The following is a 16,641-nucleotide window of genomic DNA, read 5'->3' as shown; positions in this document are numbered from 1 at the left end:
GCTAAAGCCTCCGCACAGCTGGAAATTGAAAGTATAGGGAAAGTGTCATCTGAACATTTCATAATGTCATCATCTGTTTGGTCAAAAATACAAATGTGCCAAACAATATTTTGGAGACAATACATACCACCTTTCATGTTACCCTCTGCCACCACCTCCCTCCTTTCCAGGTGCAAAATAATGTCGGGAAAAGTATATTCTTCTCCAGACTGACTCTTTCACCATTGAAAAAAACTAAAATTGTTTAACCTATTTATGCTTTTTGTTGATGCATAATGTAAGCTCTATATTTGTCCAGCCACATATTGCAAAATCTAAATTATCTTCCCACCTGAAGTTTTCATTGTTTTATTTTTTGATTTCACACTTGTCGGTGAAATGTCAGATTCTTTCTGTAAACTTCGCAGTGCGTCACAAAACAAAGCAAACAATACAGTAAAATTTAAGGAGGCAGAAACATGAGTGAGTGTAGGAAGATTAGGTTAATATGAAATGTTAGCAAGCAATGCAGCCTCCCCATCCAATGTCAACACTTTCTTCTGAGAACACTTGACTTGTTTCCTTCCATTTTGTCCCATTCCATTCTGTTGAGGAGACAGTTTTAATCCTGAGTACAACATTAGTATAAATGACTGAAGCAGTTTCACATATTTGCTTTAGCTATCTTATTTGACGTATTGTCACAGGGCTTGGCAAACACTTAGAAAAACTCAGGAACCCTTACTGATTCTGCAGATATTAAGTTCTTCCCATTTTTGGCACAGAAAGTTTTTATAGATTTGTGATGCACACTTACAGTTCTGGTAGGTTTGTCAGTAAAGCATGCGTAAACACCGAGTCTTTCACATAACCCCACACAAAAAGAATTACATGTGTTATGTGGGGAGAGATGGAGGCTCTGACATGATTTGCTGATCATCAACCCCACCATGACCAGTCCATCGGTTTCTCAAAAGGGATGGAGCACCATTCTGCTGGTAGATGAAGTTCACACTAAAGTGACCGTACACTATAAACTGTCAGAATACACAGAACACATTAACTTTTGGTGAATCTCAAATGTCTTGCACAATAGCATGTGGATCCTCTGTCCCCGAGCTTTAAAGATTGTGCTGCTCCACTGTACCTTTCACAAAAAACACTGCTTCATCACTAAATATGAGTTTTTCACAAAACCTATCCTGTTCCATAAGCTGTTGAAACTGTGCGAAAACTTTGAAACATCTGACTTGAGTAATTGCAAGCAGTGAGGCTTCAGCTTCAGTAATTTCCTTAAAATCTTCCAAACAGTTGGCTGTGGTATTTTCAGCAGTCTGCATATTCTGTTCTTTGACTTATGTGGGCTACATGTGAAATTTGCGAACACAAGGTCAGCCATTATTCACTCATTGCAGGCCGACCAATCAATTCCTCTTGCAGGGGCATCCAGAAGCTTTAAACTGTGCGTATCATTGTCAAATGGAGTTGGTAGCTGGTAGGCCTTTGTTGAACTCTGTTCTGGAGTGTTGATGCACTGTTACAGCAGACTGATGTAAATGCGTTTCAAACACAACATACATTTTCTCAGTACCTGTTGCCATCTTGCCTAAATGCTCAGTGCTTCGCTCTCGTGGCAGAAATGTGAAGTGGTTGCAACAATACAAAAGTTTTGTGCTTTCATACATGAGTGCTGTTGTGAACAATATGTCAATTAATGTACGGTACTGGCCATTAAAATTGCTACACCAAGAAGAAATGCAGATGATAAATGAGTATTCATTGGACAAATATATTATACAAGGACTGACATGCGATTACATTTTCACGCAATTTGGGTGCATAGATGCTGAGAAATCAGTACCCAGAATTAGCACCTCTGGCCATAATAACAGCCTTGATACGCCTGGGCATTCAGTCAAACAGAGCTCGGATGGCGTGCACAGGTACAGCTGCCCATGCAGCTTCAACACGATATCACAATTCATCAAGAGTAGTGACTGGCGTATTGTGATGAGGCAGTTGCTCGGCCACCATTGACCAGACGTTTTCAATTGGTGAGAGATCTGGAGAATGTGCTGGCCAGGGCAGCAGTCGAACATTTTCTGTATCCAGAAAGGCCCGTACAGGACCTGCAACATGCGGTCATGCATTATCCTGCTGAAATGTAGGGTTTCGCAGGGATCAAATGAAGGGTAGAGCCACGGCTTGTAACACATCTGAAATGTAACGTCTGCTGTTAAAAGTGCCGTCAATGTGAACAAGAGGTGACCGAGATGTGTAACCAATGGCACCCCATACCATTACGCGATGAGGAATATGCGCTTCCAATTTGCCTTCACTGGATGTCGCCAAACACAGATGCGACCATCCTGATGCTATAAACAGAACCTGGATTCATCCGAGAAAATGACGTTTTGCCATTCGTGCACCCAGGTTCATTGTTGATTGCAGGTGCTCCTGTCTGCGATGCAGTGTCGAGGGTAACTGCAGCCATGGTCTCTGAGCATGATAGTCCATGCTGCTGCAAATGTCGAACTGTTCGTGCAGATGGTTGTCCTGCAAATGTCCCCATCTGTTGACTCAGCCATGTGGATAAGATGCCTGTCATCTCGACTGCAGCAGCACGGCATTCCGTATTACCCTCCTGAACCCACCGATTCCATATTCTGCTAACAGTCATTGGATTTTGACCAACGCGAGCAGCAATGTCGCTATACGATAATCCGCAATCGTGATATTCTACAACACAACTTTGATAAAAGTCTGAAACGTGATGGTACGCATCTCACCTCCTTACACGAGGCATCACAACAACGTTCCACCAGGCAGCGCCGGTCAACTGCTGTTTGTGTATGAGAAACTTTGTGTATGGAAACTTTCCTCATGTCAGCACATTGTAGGTGTCGCCACCGGCACCAACCTTGTGTGAATGCTCTGAAAAGCTAAACATTTGCATATCACAGCATCTTCTTCCTGTCGGTTAAATTTCGCGTCTGTAGCACGTCATCTTTGTGGTGTAGCAATTTTAATGGCCAGTCGTGTAGTTACAGTGAATTTATGAAATGTCTCTATTTGTTGCTCCCATCAGCCACCACATCTAGTGTCACCATGCTTAGTGTCAGCTCAGATTATTTTGTGCTCCTATTCGTGCCAATATTTTCTGCCCCCTGACTCGTACTTGTTCACTCCGTGAACCGGCCCCGCAGACTGACTTCCTATGCACCTTTTCTGCAAGTGTCAAAAAGCCACCCTACTATCTAACGGAGGACCATCGCCTTGGGTTCAGCACAGGAAGTGTAAGATTCCATACACAGTTGTGGTTTCGATATCTGTACACTTATAGGCCCCTTTGAAAATGACAGTTGTGATTTCCTTCCCCCATCAGACCCCGTGACGTTTCTCTAATGTCCTCATCATTGGCAAGATGTTGAAGCCTAATATTTCTTCCTCCTTTTAGTATGTTTATTTGGTGGATATTGTAATGTGGTTTAGCTTTATGTTAAGTCAAGTGTGTGTTATACAGCAGTGTGGAAAGGAACCTGTCCACAGTACGGCAGGATCACTGCCCACAAGTTAATTCGCTGCAAAATGTCATGACAGGTGATAAAAGGCAGTCAAATGAAAACAGAACACTTGTCACACATGTTAAAGACATTTATTCCACTGGCAGATGGGACGATCAATTTCCGTTTGTAGGATCCAGTGGTTGATGGATTGACAACTGTAACTGTTCTTGCTCTTCCTTGTCCAACTGAGATTGATGTCAATGTCTTTCTTTTGGTAACCAAAGATGTGAAAATCGTATGGTAAAACATCCTTGCTGAACAGAGGTTGAGCAGTGTTTTGCAACCAAACTGGTGAAGCGTAGGCATTGTCTGATTGGTGTGTCAGGGTGGCGTGCAACAGGATGCTTTTGTGTGGCAGCATTCCTGGGCATTTTGACTTTTACGGTGCATGTCACAGTTTCTGCAAAGTCCCTTCATAGCGCTGCATATTGATTGTTGTTCCACAGTTGAGAAATTAGATGAGCAGAGGGCCACCTGCAGTCAAAGTAAAAGGTCAACACGACCTTACCGGAACTTGTGTGAACGTCTTTGGATTTGTTTGGTGAGGGAGATATGGAATGTTTCCCTTGTTCGCTTTCCTGTTTGCCCTCAGGCTATTGGATAAAATTATCCTGTTACATGATAACACGCACCCCCACACTGCACATCAGATGGAGGCTATGCTCGAGTGATCTGGTTGGGAAACCCTGCAACATCCTCCATTCAGCCCAGAGGTTTCACTGTGTGATTTTTCACACCTTTGGAGATCGGAAGAAAGAGTGCACGGACATTAGTTTCAGTCAGTTGAGGAAGTGCCAGAATGGATGTGGTTGTGGATCTGTCAGCAACCACATTCTACAAAACGGGAATTGATTGTCTCGTCTCCCAGTGGGATAAATTCTTAAAGCATGTGGTGATTACCTTTGAAGAACCATTCCGTGGTCCCATTGTGACAGATTTTTGGTTTTCAGTCGATTGCCCCTCTGAAATATGCGAGAAGCGAGTACGTACACCTGATATGGAAATGTTAAACAGCCCGAATTCCAGTTGTAGCAGCCTCAGCTTTGATTTATGTAAGCCAAGTGCATATTTCAATAACACTGATAGATGTAATGTCATGGTTTTGCATCTGGATTTATAAGTGATTGAGGAAATTGAAGAAAACTTGTCACAGTAAAGTTGTTGTTGTTGTGGTCTTCAGTCCTGAGACTGGTTTGATGCAGCTCTCCATGCTACTCTATCCTGTGCAAGCTTCTTCATCTCCCAGTACCTACTGCAATCTACATCCTTCTAAATCTGCTTAGTGTATTCATCTCTTGGTCTCCCTCTACGATTTTTACCCTCCACGCTGCCCTCCAATACTAAATTGGTGATCCCTTGATGCCTCGGAACATGTCCTACCAACCGATCCCGTCTTCTGGTCAAGTTGTGCCACAAACTTCTCTTCTCCCCAATCCTATTCAATACCTCCTCATTAGTTACGTGATCTACCCATCAAATCTTCAGCAACAGTAACGTTACGCTGCACTAAAGGAAACTCTTGTATATCACTGCACACTGTCACCAGAACAGCAAATACAAAACATCCTTGCAGATGAAAACATGGGCGGTAAGTCTTCATCACCGATGCTCAAAACTCTGTGTATATCAACAGGCCCCTAACTTCTACCCAAATGGTCTTTACATGTATTATGGCTTCATAAACTTCCAGCTACCATCTGCTCTGTATTGTGGCACAAACACACGTGTCATTGCAAGACTTAGCAAGGAAGTCAGACACCATTGCAAACAGTGTAAGTAATTTTCCCATTTGTGCAAAAATCAGCAACAATCAAGACAAGGAATAGGCAGAGAAGTGGAATGTTCTGTAATGCACACAATACAGGGTGTCCACAATGAGACTCCAACATTTGAACACACAAAATCTGAGAGGAAACACAATTTATTGACGAACAAATACAGGGAAATCATACAGCAGCTCATCAAGTTTTCATACACAGGTGGACGGTTCACTACTCTTGAACATGGGTGCCACGGGTAGTGTGAAGAATATCAAGTCCATAATCAATTTTGTGCAATGTGTTGTGGAGCATCTGTTCTGTGACAGAGTTGATGACAATTCTTATGTGCTGTTTCAAGTCTTGCAGGTCCTTTACTGGTGTAACGTATACCCGGTCTTTCACATAACCCCACAAGAAAAAATCGAGGGGGGTTATGTCGAGCGAACGTGGTAACCAAGGAATCGGACTTCCACGGCCAATCCATCATTGCAGCAATGTGTCATTTAAAAATTTACGGACATCAAGGCTCCAGTGGGGTGGTGTACCATTCTGTTTAAATATCACATTTGGCTGCAGGTCTCTTATCTGTGGCACACACATTGTTCCAACATGTCCAGATAGATGGCTCCATCCACAGTCGGCTCCTGAAAGAAAAACGGCCCAAAAATATGACTTATCATCAATCCACACCACACGTTAACTTTCGGACTGTCGCACATGTGGTCCCTAGGTGCATGTGGATTTTTGGACCCCCAGATGCACACATTGTGACGATTGACAGCCCCTGACACGTGAAAGGTTGCCTCGTCAGTAAACATCACACGTGATAAAAATGTCTCGTTCGCGGCGATGCGATCTAACGTGACACATGCAAATTCTTCTCACTTTGGTCGATCATCAGTCTTGATTTCTTGCACCACCTGCACTTTATATGCGTACAAACATAATTGCTGATGAAGCACTTTGTGCACTGTTGAACATTTCATACGTAGTTCTCATGTACCTGTTGCACTGACTTCTGTGGACTTTGTTCGAATGACCGCCGCACTTGTTCCACATGATGTTCGCTGATCTCAGGTTTACCACCATCATGCCCTTTTGCAACACTCTCAGTAGCCAAAAACTGATCACACCACTTCTTTAGTCTCGAACGATGGGGACGCTTTGTTGTAAACTCGACGAAAATTTCTTTGCACTTGTGTCGCCGAGTTTGTCTCTGCATACCACCAGACCACTTGTGCACGCTCCTTCATATCCTCCATTTTGCTAAAACAATTGATTGCAGCTCCACTACGGCCACTTGGCATATCAAATTTGCACACCACAAACTTGTTGAGTTACTCTGACTGCCCCTTCAGGATTCACAGGTCCACCATCTGAAATGAGAAAGATATAGGATATTAAAATGTTGGAGTCTCATTGTGGACACCCTGTACTCAGCAACAGCATGTGTCAGCTGAACCAACTATGGAGCAACTAACAGCACAAGTGTCAAAACTAAATGTGCAGGTAGCCACACACCAACAGCAGGAATGAAGTCCTTGTCTGAAAAATAGGGAAACTGCCATGCAATAAGACTCATTGGAATGACGATGCTAGAATCATACGAGTTTGGCAGCTCAGCACGTCAGTGCATTCAACCCTACAATTACCCAAATTTCAAAGATGAGCACTAATGTCTATTGGTAACAACACATGTGCCCAGGCTAGAGTGTAGTAAGAAGAAGATATGCAAACGGGAGTCAGTCACACCAGTTGTTTATACAGAACCAGTTATAAGGTGATAAGTTTCTTATTGATACAGGTTCAGAAGTCAGTGTCTGTCCAATAGCCGCCAGTGACACGCAGATGGCAAAAACCCAAGATATAATTATTGTAGCCAATGTTTCCAGGATTGTTACATATGGTGAAAAACGTTTAGCACTGCACTTGGACACTGTAATGATACTTGAATTACGTAACCATTATGGTACCTTACCTGAACCTCTCGATACCAGTAATATTCTACTGTATTTCTGTTAACTACTTAACATATTTCTGAGACAACATTCAGATTTGATTTCATTTTTGATACATCGATATGTTTATATTGCAATGATATTATTCTTATGTGTATTCTTTCTTTTGTCACTATGATCTTTGATATACTTGTAACTCTGATTTTTGGGTGTGTAAGCGATTCTCAGTTAGTTGTTAAGTTGTTAGAGTGTCGGACCTTGAGAGGGTTGGGTGTTGGACGTCATGTTGGGGGGACGCATAAAGTGGTCAGCTTGTAGAATGTGAACTTTGACAGTGAATGTGAGGAGGATGTTTTCAGGTATGTTTTGTATTGTGAGGTGATGTTTTATGTTTGCGTGACATTGCAATGAAGGCAATTAAGGGGAAGTTTAACTTAAATTCGGAGTGCAGTTTTTTTTTTTTTTTTTTTTTTTTTTTTTTACATCACTATTGTGCTGACTTTGAAGGGTTTGGTCTCCAGGAGCCAGCGTGGGAAGCACAAAGGGATGAGTGCCTAGTTTTTTTTATTGTTACATGAAATGACTTTATTAACTGTGCTCTGATGACGCCTGCCACATGATAAGACTGTTGTTGCCCGAAAGTGCGGTGTTTGGCAGCGTGAGCAGCACCACAATCGTTATTAGATGCTGACCTTTGTTGTGGTAGGGTTGTTAGAACACCCAGCATTGGCTGTTGTGATTGCAGACATGCCCGATCATCACATTACTGGAGTGGAATTTTTGTGTCATTAATGGCTTATGTCTGACCTGGTCAATCACTGATTAGTACTAGTAGCCACAGAATGGATATTTCCTACTGTGCCTTCTGCACTGAGTCAAATGCAGTGTGACATGCCTGTGGCTTGTCGCACAAAAGTGTCTGGTGTCTAAACTTCATCCGCTCGGGAGTGTATTGATTCATTTCCACACCTACAACAATGTGGGGTACCCATGTGTGCCTCACACAAGAACCACCATGGGAGACATAATGATTTGTGTGCTGTGGCAAAATCATTACCGTATTTACTCGAATCTAAGCTGCACTTTTTTTCCAGTTTTTGTAATCCAAAAAACCGCCTGCGGCTTAGAATCGAGTGCAAAGTAAGCGGAAGTTCTGAAAAATGTTGGTAGGTCCTGCCACAATTAACTTCTGCCATCGAATATATGTAGCGCTACACAGACATGCTTTGCTGGCACAAAGATAAATGCTGGCACCGAAACCTCTGCGTCAGTATATAAATTAAAAGAAAAGGTAGAAGAATGTAAACATTATGCCATGTATTCTTTCGTGTTTGCTGCTATCTAATTTAAATCTTGTCTGCCTAATAAACTACAAAACTAGAGTGAGACAACAGCAAACAAGGAAGAATATACGTATCATGTCATGTTTATATTCATATTATTCTTATGGTGAATAGTGATTGAGTCAGAAATGAAGTACGGCAACTGAATAGATTTTTAATTCTAACATGACTCTAATTTCTGTGCGGAATGTACTAAAGAGGCGTCTGCAAAGATTTTCAAACGGGAAAAAAAATTTCGCTAAACTCTCCTTCAGAACATCTTCTATCATACACAGTCTATTATTTGGTTCTTGTTGATCATTATCAAAGAAAGCAGCAGTGTAAGTAACAACAAATAGCAGTCTCTTGCCGTTGTTTTGCTTATGAGACAATTCCTCTCTTTTTTTTTTTTTATTGTAAGTGAGCGGCGACAGGCTGTAAACACTCGTTATCAGAATGCGACAAACAATGCATGACACAGCACAACAATGCATTTTGAGCTTAGAGTGACGTAAACACCTATTACAAAGAGAATGGCACTTATCAGATCAAAGCAAAATAAGCAATCGAGTCAAATCAGACCAAGCACATGAAAAAAATGGGTACCCGTATAAATATGGACGGATCGCCTGACACCTAGCAATGGCTACTTGGTAAAGCTTAACTGTTAAGCTTACTACTCGAACCAAACTACTGTAGCTGAATCTTCATCCATTCGACCTCAACTGTGCCTCATGTTACAATGGACCCTCTTTGTTTCAATTTGGAGGTGCGGTCTAAAACTTTTTTCTCCCTGTGAATTTCGAGTCTCAAATTTCAGGTGCGGCTTAGATTTGGGCAAATTTTTTTTCCTTTATTTCGAGTCTCATTTTTCAGGTGCGGCTTAGATTCGAGTGTGGCTTAGATTCGAGTAAACACGGTATGTTATCTGAGGAACCACTTTTTCATAATCTACTCCTAGACATTCCAGCACTCATTTAAGCTTTCAGTGCCACCAGAAAATCCTCACACAGTGTTTAGCATCACATCCGCATGACACAAAGTGAACCCGTCGCATTCAGCCTGCGGTGTTTGCATCCAGAGAAGTTACTTGCAGCACAAGCAGAGTTCGACCAACTGCTGAAAGCGGGTATTGTGGTCAGCTCTGATAGTGTGTGGGTCTCCCCAATCCATGTAGTGCAAAAGAAAGATAATTCCTGGAGGATATGTGGAGATTGCAGTATGCTTAATGGACTCACAATTCCAGACCACTGCCCTGCACCCAATGTAATGGATTTTAAGAGCATTACTAGTAATATTCAATGTGATAGAACATGCCAAGACATATTTGCAGAGTCCCATGGTGTCAGCAGACATTAAAAAACCATCACTGACTATACAATTTCGCTTGTACGAATGCCATTTTATACCATTTGGTCTCAGGAATGTCACACAAACACGACAACAGTTCGTGCTTGAAGTACCTGTAGAGTTACTGTTTGTTTTTTTCCAAAGTGAATGACGTTCTCATGTTTTCTGGCACAGTAGAACAGCATGAAGCACACCTTTGAAAACATTTCAGCTACTTACACGAATCTAGGATAATTTATATTTATTGAACTGCATATTGGGAAAACAAAAAGTTAAATTTGTGGATTACTTTGTCTTCCTGGCAGGACTGTTACCATTGCCAGGCATATCAAAGCAGTATAACTGATGCTTCTTCCCACAACTTATAAGGGACTTCACAGATTCTTATGCTTGCTGCCTCTCTTAGAAGCCATCCAAAAAGCACTCATGGCATTACTCACAGGGAAGAGTTCTGCAGGGAATCATAAGATACTGTGGATTCCGGATACCGAAACAGCTTTCCGAGAGCTCAAGAAATGCCTAGCACAGGCAACATTGCTCCGACCCCCAGGACTGAACATCCCTTTGGCACTTACGGTACATGCAAGGAAAACAGCAGTAGAAGTGGCTTGGAAACAGAAAGAGTTCTCCTCGTGGGGCAGCCGCAACTATGAAAGTCCATTTCATAAAATGAAGAAACTGCACAACAGTTGCTTAATATGTAATCTTTTATGGTCAATAAAATTCTTCTGGGTTTGAGGCCACATTGTCAAATATAAAATTCTGAGATTTCGGCGACTACTGTAAGACGCCTTCCTCAGGGTGTGTTGCTAACTAGTAATGAGCACTAGTTTGGTTACTTATGTACTATGGAGCAGTGCTGTCACTGGATATGAGGGTGAGGAGGAAGGGTATTGGGTGGTCTATTGTCTTTGCATTGCATGTTGTCATCGGTGGAAATGGGCATTTTTCCATTGGAGTTTCCGTTATTGCTCGGCATTGGTAGAAATCGGCAAATAGGAAACTGAGCGGTGACTGCAGCATAGCGTTGTTTACTAACTGCCTAGTATCAGCTAGGGCGCGTCAGCACTCTGTGTACCTTCCGCCGCTGTGGTCTACCACGCACCTGCTCCTTTGCTAGACCTGTCCTGCAAAGCTGTCACTGCTGGCAGCCAAGACACTGGAAGTTGGTGCACGTCTTCTCTATTCATGTTGTTGGCGCTTGGCTATTTCTGGAGCCTCTTTAATCTTCTTCCTCAAACTAAACAGCTGTTTCACCAGTACACGGGCCTCTCCGAATTCAATCTTTATCCTGTACTGTTCCTGGTGTTCTGCCACTGCTGATTTGTTGTATTGTTAGAGACGGATATCTCTCTTGAGTTCAGATAACCTGCTTATTGGATGCCCAGTCTCACCTACATACACCAGTCCACTTTCGCACCCAGTTTCATATACTCCAGCAGCATGAAACTTGTCAATTGTATCTTTTGTCAAGCCCAGAATGTCTTTTATTTTGTTGTTGCTATGAAAAATCAGCTTAATATCATTATAAGTTTAATTTGAGGAGGAAGATTAGAGTGGCTATATAAATAGCGAAGCGACCCGACAACATGAATAGAGAAGACAGGTACCGACTTCCAGCGTCTTGGCTGCCAGCCATGACAGCTTTGCGGAAGAACAGCTCTAGCAATGCAACAGGCGTGTGGTGGGCCACAGTGGCGGAGAGTACACAGAGCACTGACATACCCTAGCCAATACTAGGCAGTTAATAAACAATGCTATGCTGCAGTCACTGTTCAGTTTCCTATTCGTCGATTTCCACCAATGGTAACCAATAACAGAAGCTCCAATGGAAAATGCCCATTTCTGCCAAAGACAACACGAAATGCAAAGACCAATAAAAAAATTAAAAAAAATACTTTGTCTTCTGCCTTACGGCAGGTCTTGTCATGGGGGAAGCCTCATCAGAGAGGTCCACTGCATGACCCTCTAGGGAAGTGATTCCAATGGTGGTTTCCCATTGCTTTCCACTGATGATAATGAGGACAACACAACACCCAGTCCCTGAGCAGAGAAAATCTCCCAACTCAGCTGGGAATCAAACCCGGACCCCTTGCCGTGACAGACAGCCGCGCTGACCACTCAGCTATCGGGGTGGACAAAGACCAATAAAAGAACACCTACCGTATTTACTCGAATCTAAGCTGCACTCGAATCTAAGCCACACCTGAAAAATGAGACTCAAAATAAAGGAAAAAAAAATTCCCGAATCTAAGCCGCACCTGAAATTTGAGACTCGAAATTCAAGGGGAGAGAAAAGTTTTAGGCCGCACCTCCAAATCGAAACAAAGTTGGTCCATTGCAATATGAGACACAATTTAGGTCGAATGAATGACGATACAGCTACAGTAGTTTGGTTCGAGTCGTAAGCTTAGCAGTTAAGCTTTACCAGGTAGTCACTGCTATGCGTCAGGCTCTCCGTCCGTATTTATACGGGTACCCTTCCTTTTTCACGTGCTTCGTCTGGTTTGAATCGATTGCTTATTTTGCTTTGATCTGATAAGTGCCGTTTTCTTTGTTATCGGTGTTTACGTCAGTCACTCTAAGCTGAAAATGTATTACTGTACAGTGTCATGCATTGTTTGTCGCATTCTGATAGTGCGTGTTTACGGCCTGTCGCCGCTCGCGGCATGGCTTGCTTTTGTGCGCGCTACCGCCGCTTACAATTAAAAAAAAAAGAGAGGAATCATCTCATTAGCGAAACAATGGCAAGAGACTGCTATTTGTTGTTACTTACACTGCTGCTTTCTTTGATAATGATCAACAAGAACCAAATAATAGACTGCGTATGATAGAACATGTTCTGAACGAGAGTTAGGCGAAAATTTTTCTCCGTTTGAAAATCTTTGTGCCCGCTTCTTTAGTACATCAAATTCTGCACAGAAATTAGAGTCATCTTAGATTTAAAAATCTAGTCAGTTGCCGTGCTTCATTTCTGACTGTATCACTATTAGGCATAAGAATAATACGAATATAAACATGACACGATACGTATATTCTTCCGCGTTTGCCATTGTCTCACTTAAGTTTCGTAGTTTATTAGGCAGACAGGATTTAAATGAGATAGCAGCAAACACGAAAGAATACATGGCAAAATGTTTATATTCATATTATTCTTATGGTGAAGAGAATACTGCATGTGATTCACATTTCATCAGGTTCCTATTAGCAACCATCTATTCTCACAGGTAGGAAAAAATTCAGAACGTAGAGTTGGCCATATTGACAAACATCCCAAACAGTCTTACCAGTCGGATTTTAGTAGTACATTTAAATTGTGCTACATTCGAAGATGAACAATACGGAATTTGTATTTGCGTCGCTGGATAATGTATGAAAATGCAGTGGTCGAAACTCGGGCGGAGAAAAAAAGCTCGTCTTTCACCTTTTTTTTTTTTAATTTCTTTACTGACGCAGAGGTTTTAGCGCCCGTATTTATCTTTGTGCCTACAAAGCATGCCTGTGTAGCGCTACATATATTCGACGGCAGAAGTTAGTTGTGACAGCACCTACCAACATTTTTCTGAACTTCCGCTTGCTTTGCACTCAATTCTAAGCCGCAGGCGGTTTTTTGGATTACAAAAACCGGAAAAAAAGTGCGGCTTAGATTCGAGTAAATACGGTAATACCCTTTCTCCTCACCCTCATATCCAATGACAGCACTCCTCCATAGCGCATAAGTAACCAAACTAGTGCTCATTAGCAGTTAGTAATACACCCTGAGGAAGGCATCTTGCAATAGTCGCTGAAACGTTGGAATTTTATAGTTGACTTGTGGCCTCAAAGCCAGAAGAATTTTATTGACTGTGACAACAGCCACGGAAGCCTTGGTTAACATAATCTTTTATTGTTTATGTGCTGGTCCAGAACATATAAAATTCCATCATCTGGTGTAAAAACTAAAATAACTTAACCATTTGAGGTCATACTCACCCCAATGTTGTCATGGTACCAAAGATTGCATGCCAAAATGTAAAAGTGACATAAATCCCATAAAAACTATCCCCCTCATGCTGTGTGACAGGGAAAACAACAGGTTGTGTTTGTGATTCTGTCCCCAGTCGTGCAGCATGGGTGGAATGGTTTTTATGGAATTTATGTCTCTGTTATCCTTCTGGCATGGAACCTTTGGTTCCACGACAACATTGGGGTGAGGGTAACCTGAGGTGATCAAGTTATTTTATTTTTTACAGCAGGTGGTGGAACTTTCCATGTTTCAAAACCAATCATGTACACAATAAAAGACTGTGGATTAAGCAACCTGTTATGCAGTTTCTTCATTTTCAAAATTGCAACAGAAAGTCGAGGGCAGTTGGAAGCAACTTGCATTTTTCTCCAGGAACCTGACTCATCAGCAGCAAAATGGTTCAAATGGCTCTGAGCACTATGGGACTTAACTTCTGAGGTCATCAGTCCCCTAGAACTTAGAACTACTTAAACCTAACTAACATAAGGACATCACACACATCCATGCCCAAGGCAGGATTCGAACCTGTGACCGTAGCAGTCGCGCGGTTCTGGACGGAGCGCCTAGAACCGCTCAGCAAACACGGCCGGCCAACAGCAGCAAAAATGGAGTGCAATTGATTATGAGTTGCATGCTATTTATTTTGCAATTAAACATTTGTGCTCATCCATGGAATGGAGACATTTTGGAATTTTTACTGATCACAAGCCACTGGTGGCCATTTTTCAGTGAGAGACTGATCCTAGGTTGCTGTGTGAATACAGGCAGGTTGAGTATATTGTACAGTTATCAAATGATGTGTGACACATAGCAGGGAAAGACAACCTGGTTGCAGATTGCCTGTCTCATAACTTTCCCAGTTTAAACTCTATTCATTGGGTGGAGATAAGTGTTAAAACAATAGGAGGATCCTGTCTTGCACAGCCTCATACAAGAACAGTGAATTATGTTGCATCTCAGGTGTGTGCCAGCTCAGGATATGCTAGACAGTATTTGGTGTGACACAGCAGGAAGGAAACAGTGACCCTACATATTGGAACAATACCATCAGGCAGTTTTAGGCATGCTGCATAACTTAGCACACCTGTGAGCCCAAGTGACAGCCAAGTTAGTTGTATGGCCGGGATTGCAGAAAGATTGTCACATATGGCCATATATGTGCCTGACATGCCAGCATAATAAGATTGGTAGCCACATCTTTGAGCTCGTTGCACAATTCCCATTGCTGTAAACCAAATTTTTGTGAATACATTTGGACATCGTAGGGCCATTACCGTACTCTGCTAGACAAAGTTATTTGCTAATGCTCATCGATTGTTTTACGCCCCCCTTTACACGACTAGCTTTCTTGACGTCTCAAGACAAGCGCATCTACTGCGGCAACCCTGATGTTCTATTCCCATGTCTGTTTTGAGTGGTCACTTTTGTTTACACCGAGCACCAAAACTGATGTTGTGGGAGCTGCCCAGAGTTTGGTATGTGGATGGTGAAAGTGAGTTTGTGAGTGACTGTCATCTTACGAAAAAATTGAAATATATTAACAAAATGCAGGAACAATCAGTGTCAACAGAGTTTCTTAATGACCAAAGCAGAATTCATAGTGGAAGTTCCTGTCAATGGTCGTGTGGTAAATTCTATACACTCCTGAGAACTGAAAGAATAGGAAAAGCATCATCCAAAGATTTCAGAACATATTCATGTATTTGAAAAAAATTGTACCTGCAAGCACATCAGGCAATATGTAGAGTGCAGTAAATAGTGCCTTTTTGCTTTCTCCTTTTTATCTCGTTTTCTTGATAAGTGCCAAATAACAATGAAAATTATTTTTCTCATCCAATAAATCTGACTTATTCATGTTGAAATAATTTACATAAAAAAAAACATGTTTATCTGTTTACATTCTTATTTTTGCATAATATGGTTTTTTTTCTCTGTAAACTTCTTGATTTCAGATACTTCATCTCTCTTGTAGGAGAACACTAGTAGTAAAAATATGAGGACCTTGTGCACTTTTCAGTGTGCCACAAAAACAAAACAAATAAGATAATTACGATTTTAAGACACAGAAGTACGAAATGAATTTCTATAATAGCAGTGAGCTCATCCAGAATGGGTTATAACTTCTGATGTTGGAAGATGTCACCATAGTCACTTGTTTTTGTGCATGTGCTGCATGCAGCATACTTGGAAACTTAGAACTCCACACTCGCCACAATCTACGGTCATTGACATCGTAGACAAACTCGCATCACGGTTGGTTGCTGATGTGCGCAAGGGTATGAAAGGCGCACACACTTCAAATAGTCAATTTTGACCAGAAAGTCACTCGTGTAAAATGGGTTTTACCAGGCCCCTAGAGGTCACAGCGATACAAGGTATATCTGCTGATTCGTTTGCGAAAGCATTGCTGCATGCTTCGTTCTCCAGGTCTGGGGTACAAGAGAAAACTACAGATTGTGGGGGAACGATGTGCAAGCCAACTTTCCAATGGGCTTCTCCTACTGTACAGTTGCAACCACCTCTGCAATACAAGCTACGATCCAGCAAGTAATAGAATAGTAGAGTGATTCCACCATACAGTCAAAACGGCCCTAATATGCAGTTCATCATTGTGCCCAGAAGCATAGCCACTAGCCACTGGTTCTACTCAGGTTTGGAATGGCAGTGGAGGAGGACATCCAGTGCTCACCAGCACAAATT

This window comes from Schistocerca piceifrons, chromosome 11 (assembly GCF_021461385.2).
Source record: "Schistocerca piceifrons isolate TAMUIC-IGC-003096 chromosome 11, iqSchPice1.1, whole genome shotgun sequence".
Classification (NCBI taxonomy): domain Eukaryota; kingdom Metazoa; phylum Arthropoda; class Insecta; order Orthoptera; family Acrididae; genus Schistocerca; species Schistocerca piceifrons.
This window is presented reverse-complemented; position numbering follows the sequence as displayed.